The sequence below is a fragment of the Mauremys reevesii genome, linkage group 2, assembly GCF_016161935.1.
Source record: "Mauremys reevesii isolate NIE-2019 linkage group 2, ASM1616193v1, whole genome shotgun sequence".
Lineage (NCBI taxonomy): Eukaryota > Metazoa > Chordata > Testudines > Geoemydidae > Mauremys > Mauremys reevesii.
Window position 1 is genome coordinate 14725815 of NC_052624.1, and position 18343 is coordinate 14744157.

Genomic DNA, 18343 nt, shown 5'->3' on the forward strand with positions numbered 1-18343 from the left:
CACTTTTCTTTCATAATACAGGCTTCCATCACTACAACATCAAAATCTTGCTTCTAATATTTTGATAGGTCCTGTATATATTTAAATTTGTAAAGAGCCTCTCAACTGAAAATTATGTACATGTATATTGCTGGCTTAGAGCTTTGTTAATGAAAGCCACTATTGGCTTTTGTATGTTTGATTGCTAAAATTGTACACAGTTTTATTCCATAATGTCGGGATCACCCCTCTTTCAGATTTAAGGTCACTTTAGAGCTCAATCCAATTTTAGAAACATTTGGAGATAGACTCTGGAATTTCAGCCCATATATTTGCAGATATTTTGTCCCTCAAAACACCTTGTCACTTAATTATTCCATGCAGGAACTTTCTCATAACTTATCTCCTCTTCTGACTTGTTCACACTTAAAGGTCACAATCTTGTGTCTCTGATATCGCAAACTCGCCCAAACTGCAAAGTACAGTATGAATTCTAAGAGGAGACAAAAGCCTGCACGAGGGAGTCTCTTACAAGAGCATCTTTTTCAAAGAAAATTTAACTAAAACTAGAGTCAGTGTGCCTAGCACAGGGCAGAGCATATGGAATTGTAGGGGGACAGTAGAGAGTGGAAGAGCAGCTGTTTGGTAGCATCCCTCTGAGGTTAGCTCTGTACAAAGAGGAGAGCCAACAGGCTGGGGGAATTGGGAAACAGGTGCTCTTTACTAGAGCTGGGTGGGAAATAGTTTTCCAGTCCCGCAAAAAAAACTTGGGATTTTGAAAATTATTCTCATTTCACATAGTCATAAAACAGAGACATTTAGAAGTTGGTCAGAAGCACATTCCAGATTAGTCACCAACCCATTGGTTAGGACAATCTGCTGCAACATGGGAGCACCTAGTTCAAATTCCTGTTCTACCCGCTTCAAAGCAAAGACCTGAACCTGGGTCTCCCAGGTGAGGCCTTTAACCACCAAACTAATGCTTACTTTGGAGTGAGCTTCTCTCATCAGAAGTTCCTTTGTGGGTCTAGAAAAACCTTCCCCCAAAAAAGCTTTTTTGAAACTGACCCCTGTGAATTAGGATCCGTTCTGACAAACTGACATGTTCCAATGAAAAACATTTAGTCAAAAAATTCCCAACCAGCTCTACTCTTGACTATGATTATGATGCATGTTTCTAGGAGCCTGAAATGAATGAAGCAGCACTGACTCCCTTGCCTTGTTCAGTGACTTCATCACAAAGCACATTTACATTGTAGGAGGAGCCATGGCAGCATGGACCTCCAGCCTGAAGTACTGCCCAGCGTCGGGTGGATACCAGGAAGCTGTGTGTATTGAGGTAGGTGTTCCCTGGACTTGAGATCTACAAAGTCTCTGTGGTCTATTCCCACAGTTCTCTGGCCAGTGTGCAGTTTGGAAGCCACATCACCAGGGTTGCTCCATCCATGGATTTTCAGGAGCAGTCAAGCCATGTTTTCCAAAGCCTCTTCAACTGGGCCTACAATAATATATGCCCACAGACTCCATGTTTGCACTAAAAATGGATGTATTTGCTAAAAATACCCCTCTTGGGTGCTAAATTTTGTACTTGACACTGTAAGAGGCTAATGTGCAAAAATGCTGAGTATTCCTGTGAATTCTGCGATTGAATTTCTCTATTCAACCACTCACTGTCCCGGTCTGAATTCACTGGCTACATATGCTGGAGAAAAGTACTTCGACAAAATGAATACACTCAGACTGGCTGACCCCTGGGCTCTCACCTAGCTGATCTTTCCATGGGCCTAATCTTGCAATGTGGTCTGTCGGGCAAACTCCTGCTCCCATTGGGAGTCCATATGGATTTGATGACAGTATCAGGGCCTATGATGATGAGCATATCGCTAACCCAAATGTTCTGTCTAGTGAGGAGAACTTGTTTTGCCAAACATGGAACAAACACAGATCACTGGCTCGCGATTTAGACTAGAACCCCAATCACTTTAGGTTCAAGATTCATTGAGGGGTTGATAAAACATGAGGTCTGGACGCCTGTCTACTTTTACTGTTGTCAGTCCCCTAACAGTTCCAGGAGAAGGGTACAAATTGCTGTATGCAGTTCACACAGTACAGGTTTCCATTTGGTTGGAAATGTTATAGCTAACTGAGTTTCCCTTGGAAAAAGCAGAGGCTGAAGTGAAGAGACCCACGGTGTTGTGGAACACTTGAAAGTAATAAAGGTGTTTTAGAGGCTTTGAGAAAACCCAAATCACCATCAGGTTCTTGCAAACATAATCATATGCCAACTTGAAATATATAGAGAGGCAGGCAGGTAGAAAATGATAGAGGGACTCAAAAAGAGATGGAAGGGCATTTAGAGATAAATAGGGATTTGTAAATATTAAATGCAAATCTTAATGGACTTGTGTTCTTTGCCAGTACATTCACAAGGAAGGAGGATTAGCAAGCATGCAGTTTGAAATCAACAAAGATCTCCAACTACAGAGCAGATGTTCTGCAATTAGGAGAACCTGTTCACAGAGGGAAACATGTATTTGGCTAATCTGGGAACCATTTTTTGAAATCTACCTCACACATGCTGCCTTGCAAAGTATTTACTTTGTTTCTTTCCAGGATGAGTTGGTATACAGCTGCTCAGAACAGATTCTGCTCCCCGAGAGACCGAGTGCTATTATTGTAAAGGATTATGGCAGTGCTAGGTTTTATTATAACTGACTGCAAACAGTTTACAAGTTTTCTTTGTGTGTCTTAAAGCCAAATTCTGCTGTTACACCAGTGCAAATCAAGAGGAATTGTACTGGAGCAATGTATCTCTGCTTTTGGGATTGAAAGCATAATGCACAACGAAGTTGAACTCACGTCAGGAAAATTACATCTGATTTACATTGGTGTAAAATAGCTAAATTTGCCCCATAGAGGCTGAATATTCCTGTTGAATAGCATTTGGTAAAGTCAGCATAGATTTCCAACACCTAAAAATAATTTAGCAGCATCAAGACCATGGAGTAACCATGTCAGGTTACTGTAGCAACATCATTAAACATCATGGCTAAATCACGCTGTTTAGGTCCCAAGACAGCAACCAACTCAGTCTGCACTCCCCAAGGCATTGGCATAACTGGCCTTCAAACAAATAATTATTTTTCAACATGAGTTCAAGTCAAGTCTGCTGACCATGAAACTCTCAAGGTTTAAATTCACGGCCTCATCAAAAATCCTTGTAAATTAAGGAAAAAATCTGACAAATACTGAATTACATTTTGCCTTCCCGGACTGACTGTTTAATCAGCATTATAAAATCAAATATTTAACAGCTTTACGCTAGAGTAAATACCTTGGGGTGAGATTTGCCTTTTTAGCAATTAACAACTGATAGAACAGCTAGGGTTCTAGCTTCTTTAACACTCCTAAAAGATTTAGTAGCCAGAGCGCACTGGGTCTCAGACTAGTAGCTGCCACATAGGTAATGAATTGAAAATAGCTTTATCGTTCAAACCTTTATTGAAGTGAAACCTGTACAAGAGACCACATTTATTAGACACAACCCGCTTTAAAAAACGACCTCAAATTATCCCCCAAATATACACAAAGTACAGTTCTACTTCATCTTTATTTGGAGGCCATCTCTGTTAAAGGGCTGACATTTTTGGGGTGGGGGGCCATCCTTTCAGTAGTTGCTTAAAACAGATTAACTGTAATTTGAGTATTTAACATGTAAATGGATTGAAGTGTATCTTGCTGAGTTCCCAACAGGCCATAATGGAACACCAGGTATTTCTGATATCTATTGGCAGAAGATGAAGTCACCAAATAAAGTGTAGCTTCTACTCATGTGTTTTTTTTTTAAATAGGCACTAAAGTTGTCTGTAAGAAATACTGTTGTGCATATGCAAATAGGTAACGGAATGTGCATCACATAGGTAATTGTGCATGCAATGGGGTTTAGTGTGAGGGTGCTGGAAGTCTGTGGTACACAGGTCAGACTTGATCTGCTGGTCTTTTCTGGCCTTAGACTCTCTGATTCAATGTGTATTTAAGTAGCTGTTTGCTCATGTAAGTACATATTTATTTTTGGACCTATTTATCCAGTTCATGTCCATGCACCTTTTGTAGTTAAAAAGGTAGTGCCAAATCTTGCGAAATGGACGGTGGCACATGTTGGATAAGTGGTTCTCAAACTCTGAAGACCTTGTGTGGCACATCTGAAACTTAGTGGCACTTCATGCAGTATCATAATGATTTTAATCAATGTAATTGCAATCATAACTGTCTTACTAAACATGCCTGTGTGTCTGTCCGTTCTGCATGACGGTGCTCGTTTGGACTTAGTGCCAATTGCAAAGGCAACAGTCTTTGTGCCGGTGTCAAATCTCATCACCTCTCCGCAGCCCAATTTTCACAGGTTTTGAGAGCTGCTGGGGTAAGTTACAGAACAGATTTTAAAGGTATGTTTAAGACTTTGGCCCCAAACACACCAGCTAGCCTTGTTATGAATTGGTTTAGTGCACACTGGATTTATGAGGACTTAAATAATTAACAGTAGAATTAGAGTTTCCTTCAAAGCCCTAACAAGAGGTGATCCCACCACAATGGGGGCTGGATACTGGCACTAAAACCATTTCATAGAACATAAGGGTTAGAAGGGACCTCAGGAGATCATCTAGTCCAACCTCTTGCCCAAAGCAGGGCCAATCCCTGGATTTTTACCCCAGTTTCCCAAATGGCCCCCCCTCAAGGATTGAACTCTCAATGCTGGGTTTAGTAGGCCAATGCTCAAACCACTGAGCTATCCCTCCCCCCATTGAAACTATAGTTTTGAAATTTTTCAAGATTTCTCCTATTTGGGGGGTACATGTGGAGACTCTGTTGACTTGCCCCAGCCCCTTCCACCTTTCCCTAAGGGAACTAACCCAGAGACCAATCTGTTCCACGTCTTCAGATCAATTAGATGAGACAAGTCAGAAAAATATTTGAAGCCTGTGACTTTTAAAGTTCCAGAATAGCTCAGAGCTCCAGTCTTGTGAAGCGCGATGTATTTGTTGCAATATAATTAGCAAGCAAATGTATATATTGTAAAAAAAAACCAGTACCAGGATATGTTTGCGGTGCGTGCATGTGCCCAGAGCTGGGCACTGTTAAAAGGAGTTTGTGCTTAACAGCACGTCATGCTGAAAATATCCCCTCGACTCTTTTCCAAAACATGCTGCTCAGTATGCACAAGGCATCAACACAAATAACACTCACTGCCAAAACTGCCAACTATTAAACCTGTTTCCATCTCCCAGAAAGCTCTGGGGCTTACCCCTTATCTGACACCTGTTCAGGGGAGGTTGGGGGTTGTTTGGTGTAAGGTATAGCAAAGGGAATCCTGGAGAGGGGGATCCTTCCCCTTGGAAGCTGGAATTCATTGAACTCCAACCTTTCAGCCACTGTTAAAGCAAATCAGCTTCTGCAGGCCCTGTGAACCAAACTCCAAGGTTCAGTGTAGGAACATCATGCCGAGTCAAACACCGCAGGGTTTGCAAAGCTCTGTTTATTCATGGTTTTCAACTGCACGGAGATTATAATGAAGTTAAAGTATATGTAGGTCAAATGTAGCAACCGTAGCCTCATCTTGGAATTTAAAACAACTATTCCAAGCTAAGTCTGGTAGCCTGAAATGGAACATGCTTTACAAGTTGTGTATTTTAAAGGGCAATGTGGCCTTCATTCCAAAATTAGTTTTTAAATGATACTTCCAGAGAATATGGTTAAAAGACAACATCCTTAGTAACAATTCATACAAATAAACAAAACACAAAAGCGTGCATCGACAGCATGACACTGTTTTTATGTAGGACCTATACTAAGTGGTATGTTTGCTTCATTTATGCTGCGCTGCAGGGACCAGTTTTTCTTGTTTTAAACGATACTGAGCAATTTTTTTCTAAAGAGAGGGAGGGAATCCATTCAGCCATGAAATGTATAGCCGATTTAGCTGAATTAAGTCTCCATCACACACGTTGGCTATTACCCAGGAGCTGGATTCTCTCCTGCACTGAGATCTGCTCAGCATGAGGGGCTGAGGAAGGACTGTCAGGAAGCCAAAGGGCCCTGGCCCTGATGTACATTATGGCAGCTGGCTGTCATGCCTGAAGGGGTATATGGCAGCTGTGCATTGGTGCCATCCCTCCCCAACATGCCCCTGTACTGGGATGGGAGGGGAAGAGTTTGCTCAGAGGCCCAGATATGTGCCAACTGACAACCCTTTCCTACTCACATTCTTAAGGGAATTCTCATCTGGGCAGACTATAGCCTCTATGTGCCACTCACTGGTGACAAAGAACTGGGCAGGAAGTTTGGCCTTACGTCTCTAGGGTATCAGTGGGAGACGAGACGATGTTCAGGCTTTTCCCTAATGGAGCTGACACTGTCCTTTAAGACTTTAGAGTTATTGTGTAAAAGCTACAACTGAAAAAAGGAGTGAAACCATCATTGTAAAATCTATTTCCCCATGCATCTGACGAAGTGGGTATTCACCCACGAAAGCTCATGCTCCAATACGTCTGTTAGTCTATAAGGTGCCACAGGACTCTTTGTTGCTTTTACATTTTCCAACTATTATAGCTCCCAATGCAGATATAACTATTAGCAAGAAAAGCCATCTCTTAGTGCGGGAGAGAATTCATGGAGAGAAAGGGATTTTCAGTCATTGCTGAGATGCCTAGTAATAAGTTAATGATAAAAACAATCCATGGACAAAAGCAACTTTCTAATCCCCATTAATACAGTGGTCTGTCTTTTTTTAAAATATATAAATGATTCATTATAGAATTTTACTCCCATAAAAGCTCTTACATCCTCCTTTTGTACATTTGCCAAATGGCATGGAAAGCCAGAAGGCAATTAAAACACATACGGGTTGAAATTATAGGCCTGTTCCCACAAGGCCATGTGATAAGAAACTGGATTAAGATGTGCAATAATACAGAGTACATACAGCACAGGAGCCAAAAATCTCAGCTGGTGCAAATCAGCTTGGCTCCTTAATTGAATGCAGCTACACAAATTTACACCAGAGAAACACAACATAAGCAGTAAGCCTACTACTGCACATTCTTACACCCTGTGTAGTCATTCATCTCCATGTAAAGGGGGAGGTGTGGGGTGCTATTGTCAGCATGCATAGGAACAGAATTCTGATTTAGTTGCAGATACAGCTGGAGGCCCCAACGGACCATCCTCCTGCTCCTTGCTCCATGCAAAGTGAGTGCTGCCATTCTGAACTTGCAGAATTGTACACACCCACTTTGCACTGGTGTAGATAACAACACACGGTGCAGGATAATGGTGAATTGGGCCCACATTTTCATGCTTTGGGGGGGGAAGGGATATACCCCAGCTTTGCAGTGAGATAGCCGCTCTGTGAGCTGAAACTCACAGTTGGTGTCAGCCAAGCTTCATCTCAGCCTAAATGAAAGGTGCCGCTTGTGTGGGTGCACTGGTGGGGGGAGTGAAAAGGCTTTGCATGTGCAAAACCAGCACACACACATTTTCAAAAGAATAAAGACACAGTGCTTCTTAGACCTCTGTTGTCCTGACGTGTCATGAACTGTAGGGCGGAAAACCCAACGTTATGATTTCAACAGTGTTTTTCCTTAGAAAAACATGTGGTAGTACCAGCTCCTTCATTCCCCTTAGAGATACTGATTAGAAGTTTGTTGAGGCTAGTATTTTAAGATAGCTATAGAGGAGATATGGAAAGGTGGTGTTAAATTCCGGTTCCTTCCTGTCAAGCATGCGCCAAATCTTGCAATTCCATTGGGACTATGTAATGGGGTGGCACCCACCTCTCAGGAGAATCCCCTGGTTGAGTGTGTGCATACCTGCAGTTTTCTTAATTTCCTCCGTTCATGGTGCTCCCTGTCAGCTGGGTCTTCAGTGACTCAGCCCGCCGGCCAAGTCACACACAGTCCATGTGTGAAACAAACCCCTTCCAGGTTACTGTCTAAGCAGGCCTATCTCAAAGCCCTCAGTAATGTCCTGCAGCTCTTCCTGGGCTCAGTCCTTCAATAGTCCAATGGGGCCCATCACAGTACCCCTCCACTGACACATTGTTGTAGCCCTCCGCGGGCTCAGTCCTTAATCTGACCAACAGGGCCTATCTCAGTAGCCTGGTGGCCAGCTTACATATGAAGGTTCCTGCTCTGGGGTGGAGCAGTCCCCCAGGGCTTCCTCCCTGGAAGCTCGTTGTCTGCCCTTTAGTCCTCTGACCCCGGCTCTCCAGCTGGGTCAGTCTCAGTTCGGCTCTCTTCCAGGAGGGTAACAGTTCCATTTACAGTCCCTTCCCTGGATGTGTCTAAACTCCCTTCTCTCAGGACACAGCCACTTCCCCAGTGGCTATGAGTGGGAGGGGACCCGGGCCCACCCACTAATCCAGGCCCCAACCTAGGGACCCTCTAAGTGGCAACCACATGAAATGTCCCTTTAACTAACTGTATTTCCCTGGGCCACTTCCCCATGGCCCTTATCTTTGTCAAGTCCCAGCAACCAGCCAGGAGTACCTTCCTTACCCCTCACTCCCAGTCCCTGTCACCAACTACCTGCCTTGGTCCTTTCAGTCTCTGCAGCCAGCCAGGAGCACCAGTTGTTCCCCTAGACCCTGCCAGCAGACTGCACTCATTCTGACCCTGCACCTCCTTTTATATGAGTCTGATGGGCCCTGATGGGCTGCTCCATGCATCCTCTTTCTGGATTGGCTGCGTCCCATGTAGCCACTCTAGGCAGGTTGGAGGACCCTCTCAGGTGCCCTTTTCTGGGGTGGGGTGTGGCACAGTCATGAGGCCTCCAGCAAGGGGCCTCCGGGCCTAGTCCACCACGTCACAGACTGGAAGTACAGGAACAATGACTTTGCACCGCACACTGAATACATTTTGGAGGAGGAAGAAGACCTCCCTGATCACATTTAGCTCAGAGGTTAAAGTACTTATTTGGGATGTGGAAGGTTCCCAATTCAAGTCCATTGCATTCAGCTGAGCTACTCACATGAGTAAAGTTAAGTACATAAGCGTTTGCAAGATTTGGGCCTAAATCTGTTAAGTGCAAACCATCTTGCCACATTCACCTCACGTATTGAGACCAGAAGCCCTAATTTCAGTAATGGTACTTCCCAGACTTTATCTACACCCTAGCAAGTGGACAACCTTAAACACCCAATATTTTCTGTTGAAACATGATTTAAAGCTCTAGTAGTAAAGCACCAGAAAAACCCATGCAAGATCAACAAACATAAGCTGCTGCTCTTCTCCACCTCTTCACTATTCTAGCAGATGAATTCCTCAAGCAGACAAGTAAGACACAATTGAGTTTGTGAGCCTAATGCATATCAGTTCATGCACTGGCATCCAAAACTGAAAAATATACCATATGTCGTGCGTAGCTGAATGATTACATTTGCTTTGGTATGCAAAAGAAAATTGTTAGCCTGCAAAAGGTTGTGTTACCAGAGAAAATGTAATGAGTGTCTATGGGATTAAAATTCAGCAGTGTGCTAGTCTCTGTTTTCATTCTTCTCAAACCATCCTGTGTGAAGTTGGGCCACATCTTTTTAAAGACATTTCAGTGCTCCTCAGTCACACACAACTTTCGAACACTATTTACATAGGTATTTTTGCATAGAGCACCTCCCGCCAGCCCCTCCCCCAAAATGGCATTTGGGTTTTATCCTCTAAATTCACCTAGAGTTCATCATTGACAATATACTAAACATACAGGCCTCATGCCCCAGTTTCTTGACCCATCTATTAGAAATTGTTATATTGCTGTCAGCTTCCTTCTGGAGGTAGACTTAACTGTGGTACAGCAGGATCCTACACTGATATGGTAGAGGGAACTGGCTGTGTGGCTATTCCAAACATTTCATATGCTGTACAATGCATGTATTAATAAAGTACCACATTCTGCTACCTTTACTCACATTAAGAATTACTTTATTTCTCAAGTAGTCTCACTAATTTCAATGGACCAGATTATGACTCTAAAACTACTAGGTGAGCAGTTACTCAGATACTCTCATTGAATGGAACTACTCCGATGAGCAGTGCCTTGCATCTGAGAATCAGGGATGATTGAAATTACTAGCCTACTTTCAGTGTATGGTATCTTCTACATGGGTGAGATTCTTTGGCCTATGTTTCACAGAAGGTCAGACTAAGTGATCATAATGGTTCCTTCTGGCCTTAAGATTTCTTTTATCTATGTGTAGCAGAATGTGGCCCAAAATAAATGTACCAATTGAACGTGATTGAGAGTTTGCTTGTACTAGATATGTGACTGTTTTGTTCTATAACTTTAAACTTTGCCATACTTTTTGTACCTACAAGATACACACACTCACTCAGTGATAGCATAAAATGACTTAAATGGATGCTTCTACTAAAAATCTGAATTATTAATTGTATCAAGAAGAGGTAAATTAAAGGTGAAAAGCTGCAAGCACTTTGGATTATGATAAATACAAAGTAAAAAAGATCTTCCCCAGGGAATCCTGCTGATCAGTCTGGAAGAGTGCTGAAATGATACACATCTGCCTCTATCAGACTGGGGCAAGTCTATCCTGATTGAATGTGAGTTCTGATTTTGGGGACAAGGCAGGGATTCGCTGCGTAATTAAAACCAGCAGGGGCAGGCATGTTGCTGAGCACCAGGGGAAGAAACAAAATTACATCATCAGCTCGGTTTCCCTTTCACAGATGATTTCAGGAATCAGACATATAGAAGCAGTTTTAACAAAATCCCAACCAGAGTTTTATCTCATGCCTTAGTTGCCTGAGGATCTTTTGAATCCAGTTCCCCATGACCTTTCCTGTACAGCAAAAGCTAAAGTGTCAAATCAGAGTCTCAGTTATGCCTGTTCAGCGTGCATGCTGTAGCGTGTACCGCTGCCCTCTATGGGATGGAATGTCAGACCTGCTTTAGTGCCTCAGACATAGGTGTTACCCTGTATGGGTGGCAGCCCACAGAGACAAGAAGCTAATACCCTGGTATAGTTCAAGTGGTACAGGTGTGTTTGCAGAAAAAAATCCTGGCTTCTCTCCTACATGCTGCTTGTGTGTGTGATTTTTTTGATAGCCATAATGCTTGTACACCTCTACCCCGATATAACGCTGTCCTCGGGAGCCGAAAAATCTTACCGCATTATAGGTGAAACCGCATTATATGGAACTTGCTTTGATCCGCCGGAGCACGCAGCCCCCACTCCCCCGGAGCGCTGCTTTACCACGTTATACCCGAATTTGTGTTATATCAGGTCATGTTATATCGGGATAGAGGTGTATGTACGGTCTCTGAGATTAGAATAACATATGAAGAAAAAAGAACGAGGAGTCCTTGTGGCACCTTAGAGACTAACAAATTTATTTGGGCATAAGCTTTCCTGGGCTAAACCCCACTTCATCAGATGCAGAAAAGGTACTCGTATACATTTGTGTGTTGTATTCAACGCTATCTTTGTACGTGTGTAATGAACTGTGGCCAAGTACCTGTACAGACAATAAGTGATTGAACCTGGGAACCTTCAGCACCAAAAATTCAGGCCTCTACCACTTGAGCTAAAGGACAAATTCTTTAGCTGTGCAACAGTCATAGCTGGCCCAGCAGCTGCCAGACTACTAGTGCAAGACACGATCATGTGCACTAGGCCAGTGTATTATACCAACGCATCCATATTGTACAGGCACAATTTACAGTCTGTGACTTTTGAAAATATAGCCCTGAGACTGCTTCAGTGGCGGCAATACGCAGTCAGTGCTGCTGTGACCCTGTCCAGTTGCGAGAGGTAGTTCTTTTGGACCATATGATGCATGAAATTTTGTTTTGAGCAATCACTTTCCATCACCATTTCATTCTAGATCTTCTACTTCTTGAAAGCAATTCTCTAAACGCAAGCTAGCCTCAGCCCTCCAGCATGGCACACCCAGCTAAGTCCTCTAGTGTTTACACTTCGGACCCAATGAGTGATCAGAATCACTCCTATGTTCTTAGGTGGGGGGCACAAATAGTCCTTAACTCTAGAGGATTCATCAATACAACTTTGTGGAAGTCTTTAGCGGACACTGTTAGTGTCACATGCTGGATTAGGAATCCCAGTTATGAAAGCAAAGGCAGTCTTCAGACTGGAGTTTTCAAGCGAAACATCTTTATTTGGAAAGGTTTAGCCCTCTGTCAAGGAAATGCATGAAAGCAGATGTTCTGGTTACCTCATGTTCCTAAATTTCCCCCTCAAGTATCCAAGCTGCTGGTAGTTGGTATAGCTCCCCTGATTTCAACTGGGCTTCCACAGATCTACCCCAGCCTGAGGATCTAGCCCAGAAACTTAATTCAAAACCTCAGTCATTCTCTCCTCTGGGCTCCCTACTTTGTACTCTGTGCCTGTCTTATTCAGACTGTAACCTCTGCAGAAAGGACTGTCTTGTGTTGTACCTTGTACAGAGCTGAGCGCGTTACCAGTGCTTAATGAAAAAAAATCCATCTAGATGCTTTGATGGCCCCCATCACCAAGTAGCTGAGTGAGTCAGATATTTATTCTGACAGCACCTGTGTTTTAAGGAAAATACTCCCACCCGTACAAAAGGGCAAATGGTCAGTGAGTCAGCCATGGTCAACAAAGGAAATCTGAGGCAATGCCAGGAACCAAACACAGATTTCCTAAGTCGCAGTCTGGTGCCTTAACCACATGCTCATCCTTCATAGTCATACACTGCTTCACCTCCTAAATTTGGAAGGAGAATGAGGTATCACTGCTACTATGAGAGGCTCTTCCCACTGCATTTTTGCTGTGACTGGCACTAGGGATGACTGGGTGAAGTTCTATGCAGTATGTCAGACTAGATCAGGGGTGTCAGGCATGTGGCTAACAAAATGTATTTGTGGTCCATGTGGCATTCAGATTCTTCAGAATCTAAGCTTACTTTTTAAAATGAAAGTCTCTAGCCCTCCTAGCCATGAGAACCCTCCCATTTTGAACTGATACAGTGTCTGTCAGAGTCTGGAGCCAGTCTGCAATAATGAATCAGGTGTGTAAACTCCCCTATTGAACAGGTTGGAGTATCAATCGTAAAGCCCAATGATGACACGTCAGGGTCAATACTCACCATTTAATCGCTGCTCATTTTAGTGGATGCAATAAGATAAGGGGAGGGAGGGAAATCTAGTGGGTTGGAAATTGGGAGCTGCTGAAAGGAAGGAAAAACCGAGTAAAGAACAAAAGAGATTTGCAAAGAGAGGGATCAGGGAGAGAAACAGAAAAAGGGAGGTCGGGAAGGAAGAGAAAAAGGGAACAAAATCACAGTATCCAAAAGGGAAGCGGACTTCCTCACTGACTGATGAATCCAACAATGAGGCACTGAACACATAACCCAGGATTTAGTTACATACAAGCCATATTCTTCCACTGATCACTATGCAGACTTCCTTCTGACAGCAGTGCACTTCAGGGAGTATGAATTTATAGCCTGGCCCACAGACATAATTAAACACCATTCAACCCTTTCCTCCAAATGAGTTTGACACTCCTGCAGCAGATTATCATAATGGTCCTTTCTGCCCTTAAATTATGAGTATCGCAGTCTGTTTGCATTGCATTGCCAGCCCAATTTCAGAAGAGCACAGAAATGTGTGGATGCTTCTGCAAACTAAAACTCTGAACCTGATTTAGTTTTGCCCCGCACTAGTTACTATCTAAAATGACTGCAGATTGGAACCTTTTCTCCTCTTGGTATGAGCATATAACTCCCATTAGAGTTCTGTAGGCACACTGATGGGAGACCAGACCTCTATTAGAAAGGTGGCAGCAAAGAACAACACAGTGATTAAATGCAAAATTGAAATTATAATGAAAATTGGGGCACTGAACAGAAATTTAATTAAGTAAGCAACTGCAAATCAAACAGAAATGTATTCATTATTTAATCAAACAGTGAGTGCAAGAATCTCTCCTAATCAGGATAGTTTGGGGAGCAGACAAAGAAACAAATCAAGGAACCAATTTAGAAGCAATAAGAAAATAGTACACGTCCACACTATAAAAGAGCATTTGTCTGAGAAACACAAGCTTAGTTTTGACAAACATTATGTCTCTTATCACCACAGGCCTATTTGTATAAAAATGTATACGCTGAACTTGCTGATCCTATGTCAGACATATTTGATTTTTAACTCTGTATTCATAGAATAAAAATATCAATTATTTCCCTATTGCTATCTTTTCATTCTCATTCCACCGTCCTTGTTGGGCTGTAACGGGAATCTATGCTGCTATTGTAGCTTTTATCAGCTGTTTCCCTAAACCCCAAAACCAAAACATATATTCTCCATCTAAAATGACTTCTTGGTTATAATAATGGCAACAGAAAGAAGAAAAGTAAGGTTACCAGGAGAGAGCACATTGTGTGCCTCCTCAGTAACAGGCCACAGCCACTCTGAGAACAAGATGGCTGCTGAACAGTGCATACTACATTGATTTAAACTGGGCTACTTGCAGCACAGAATATTATTTAATCTAAGTAAGAATGGAAGAATCCAGCTCTAACACGTTAAACCTACATGTGGGGTTTGATCCTGTGTGGTGCATGTTTGTAGTGCGTTGGTGACGAGCACAAGATACAAAGTAATGAGTAGCATAGGGATGGCAGAGGGATCTGACCCATTATTAATGAGAGCACTGCTGCAAAGCTGCCATGTTACTCCTGCCTAAAGTTGGCGAGAGAGTGGTGAGCTAATCATCTTGTTCGCATGATGAGGATCTCACTTAAGCCAGGTGTCCTAAAACATGCTCATTCTCCACCCACACCCTACCTCTTTTTTGCCCAACACACATGTGAATAAGACAGTACATGTCTAAGTAGACCCTTGACTTCAAGGGAGCTACTTGCCATCTAAGGTTACTATGCAGTAGTAGAATCTGGCTCATGGTGACTCCTTTTAAAATTCTGCTATTTCACGGTAGCCAAATGAATCATAAGCAGCAAACAAATTACTTTCCCATCTTTTCTTACTTATCTATGGATTTGTAGTTATGCAAAAACCACAAACTCCAAAGAGAGTTGTGCTCCTTACCTGGCAAGTGTAGGCTTGTTTTCAGTTCAGTCAGTTGGGTATGGGCAGAATGAAAAGTTAAGGAACAATACAAGCACGTAATTTACCGCACTGCATGTCTAGAGCTTAATAAAAATCACATATTCAATTAGCGGCTTAATTTAGCATTGTGTGAATAGTGACTCATTGTATCAAGCAAGAGAAGATAGAAAGCTAAATATGCCTCACACAAAGGCTCTATGGAAAGAAAGAGGAGTTTAGGGAAATCACAGAGATCACCAGCATAAACCTGCTGGTGTTTTTAAAATGGAAGTATAGGCAAGTGTCTGTTCTATAGGTGAATGTAATTGCAGCTGTGCAATTAAAGGAGGAAGGCGTCTGCGTGGCTAGAGCAGGGAGCTCAGAATCAGGATTCCAGAGTTCCATTTCTAGCTCTGCTACTGACCTGTCGGGAGACCTTAAGCAAGTCACTTCTCCTTTCTGTGCCTCTCTAAAGTACTTTGAGCTAGGTACTTTTAATGGCCCCCCTAGCCATAGTACCAGAGTGCCTACAAGCTTTAAGGTAGTTATCCTCATAACGCCTGTTTTACAGCTAGTCTCACTGTGTATCTTAGTTTCCTAAGAGACTTTCCCAAGGCAGCTTTTGGATGGGTTTCCAGTGTCCAGGCCAGCACCCTAACCACGTTCTACCTTCCACTTCATTCATCAATGTAAGGTTTAATTTGAATTTAATTTAATTTAATTTGATTTGAATGAAAGGGACCATACGCGTGCAAAGTATTATGATACTCACCCAGAAAATGCCTCCAGACAGCACTGACACACAGAGTTGTCCTTTTAATGCTTTCAGCCAATTCTACCAACAGTTTGGTGTCCAACATCAAAGAATGGGAAAATTGTGGGCCAAATTCTGTGCTGATTTACTCCCTCTGCAGCTCCATTGACTTGGGGATATTCATAAAAAGAAAGACCGCCGCGCAGGAAAGCTCTTAAGCATGTGCTTAACTTTAAGTATGTGAACAATCCCACTGAATTCAAGTTAAAAGTTTAAGCATGTGCTTTGCTGGATCAGAGCCTAAATCAGTGCATATGGTGTCTAGCTTCTTGGAGACTCAAGCATGAAGTTAAATCTGTTGGGACTAGGGCTGTCAAGTGAATAAAAAAGTTAATCATGATTAATCCCGTGATTAATCGTGCTGTTAAACAATAACAGAATATTATGTATTTAAATATTTTGGATGTTATTTTTCAATTCACTTAATACAAGTACTGTAGTGCAATCTCTTTATAATGAAAGTTGAACTTACAAATGTAGAATTGTGTACAAAAAAAACTGCATTCAAAAATAAAACAATGTAAAACTTTGGAGCCTACAAGTCCACTCAGTCCTACTTCAGCTAATCGCTCAGACAAACAATGTGATCACAATCTGCAGGAGATAATGCTGCCCGCTTCTTGTTTACAATGTCACCTAAAAGTGAGAACAGGCATTTGCATGGCATTGTTGTAGGCGGTGTCACAAGATATTTACATGCCAGATGCGCTAAAGATTCATACGTCCCGTCATGATTCAACCACCATTCCAGAGGACATGCATCGATGCTGATGATGGGTTCTGCTTGATAACGATCCAAGCAGAACAGACCGACGCATGTTCATTTTCATCATCTGAGTCAGATGCCACCAGCACAAGGTTGATTTTCTTTTTTGGTGGTTTGGGTTCTGTAGTTTCTGCATCAGTGTTGCACGTTTAAGACTTCTGAAAGCATGCTCCACACCTCGTCCCTCTCAGATTTTGGAAGGCACTTCAGATTCTTAAACCTTGGGTCGAGTGCTGTAACTATTCTTAGAAATCTCATATTGGTACCTTCTTTGAGTTTTGTCAAATCTGCTGTGAAAGTGTTCTTAAAATGAACATGTGCAGGGTCATCATCCAAGACTGCTATAACATGAAATATATGGCAGAATGCAGGTAAAACAGAACAGGAGACATACAATTCTCTCCCAAGGAGTTCAGTCACAAATTTAATTAACACATTTTTTTTAATGAGTATCATCAGCATGGAAGCATGTCCTCTGGAACGGTGGCCGAAGCATGAAGGGGCATACAAATGTTTAGCATATCTGGCACGTAAATATCTTGCAATGCCAGCTACAAAAGTACCATGCAAATGCCTGTTCTCACTTTCAGGTAACATTGTAAATAAAAAGCAGGCAGCAATATCTCCCATAAATGTAAACAAACTTGTTTCATAGCCATTGGCTGACCAAGAAGTAGGACTGAATGGACTTGTAGGATCTAAAGTTTTACATTGTTTTCTTTTTGTGTGTAGTTATGTAACAAAAAAAAATCTACATTTGTTAGTTGCACTTACACAATAAAGCGATTGCTCTACAGTACTTGTATGAGGTGAATTGAAAAATACTGTTTCTTTTGTTTATCGTTTTTACAGTGCAAATATTTGTAATCAAAACTAATAATATAAAGTGAGCACTGTACACTTTGTATTCTGTGTTGTAATAGAAATCAATATATTTGAAAATGTAGAAAAACATCCAAAAACATTTAATAAATTTCAATTGGTATTCTATTGTTTAACAGTGTGATTAATCACAATTAATTTTTTTAATTGCAATTAATATTTTTTTAGTTAATCGCGTGAGTTAACTGTGATTAATCGACAGCCCTAGTTGGGACACATTGTGCACTGACCATAGCAGCTTGAAACAGTGACACTTCCTGCTCATCCAAGGATTTGGCTGCACTGTGTCACAGGTATGACTGCAGCATGTGTAGACATACCTGAGCTGGCTTTGCTTTAGGTAGCTTGAATAACAATAGCAGTGAAGCTTTGCAGGCTTGCTGCCTGGATATGTGCCCAGGATCCTGGGCAGGCTTGCACAGCTAGGTGGGGTGTGTCTAAATCTACATCCACACCCCACAGTACTGGCGGTGGCGTGTAGGATATATGTAGCTATACGCTGCAGTGAAAAGCAGGCTGCGGTATGTAACTACACACGGAAGTGAAAGGCACTAGTGGGTGGAGGGAGACAGCAGGTAGCAGAGAGCTGCCGAAGCCTTTCCTCACTGCATCCTCTCTGCCAGAGCCTTTTCCTGGTGCCTCCCCACTGCCTGAGCCTTTCACCACTGCTGGAGCCTTTCCCTGTGGTGGGGAAAGACTCTGGTAGCAGGAACGCAGCAGGACAAATAGCAGCGTAGACAAGGAAGGCACTAGCTTGGGTGGGTAGAGAGCAGTGTAGGCCAGGGTACATAGCCTAAGGTTCTGGTGTG

General features: G+C 42.4%; 1 long non-coding RNA gene across 1 annotated transcript in view; it reads left to right on the forward strand.

Moving 5' to 3' along the window:
- Positions 1-1289: 1289 nt before the first annotated feature.
- Positions 1290-18343, forward strand: part of LOC120399436 — a 38659-nt gene continuing 21605 nt past the window's right edge. The window contains exon 1 of the long non-coding RNA XR_005595157.1: positions 1290-1318. This is a non-coding gene — a long non-coding RNA (uncharacterized LOC120399436). The remainder of the gene's footprint in view (positions 1319-18343) is intronic.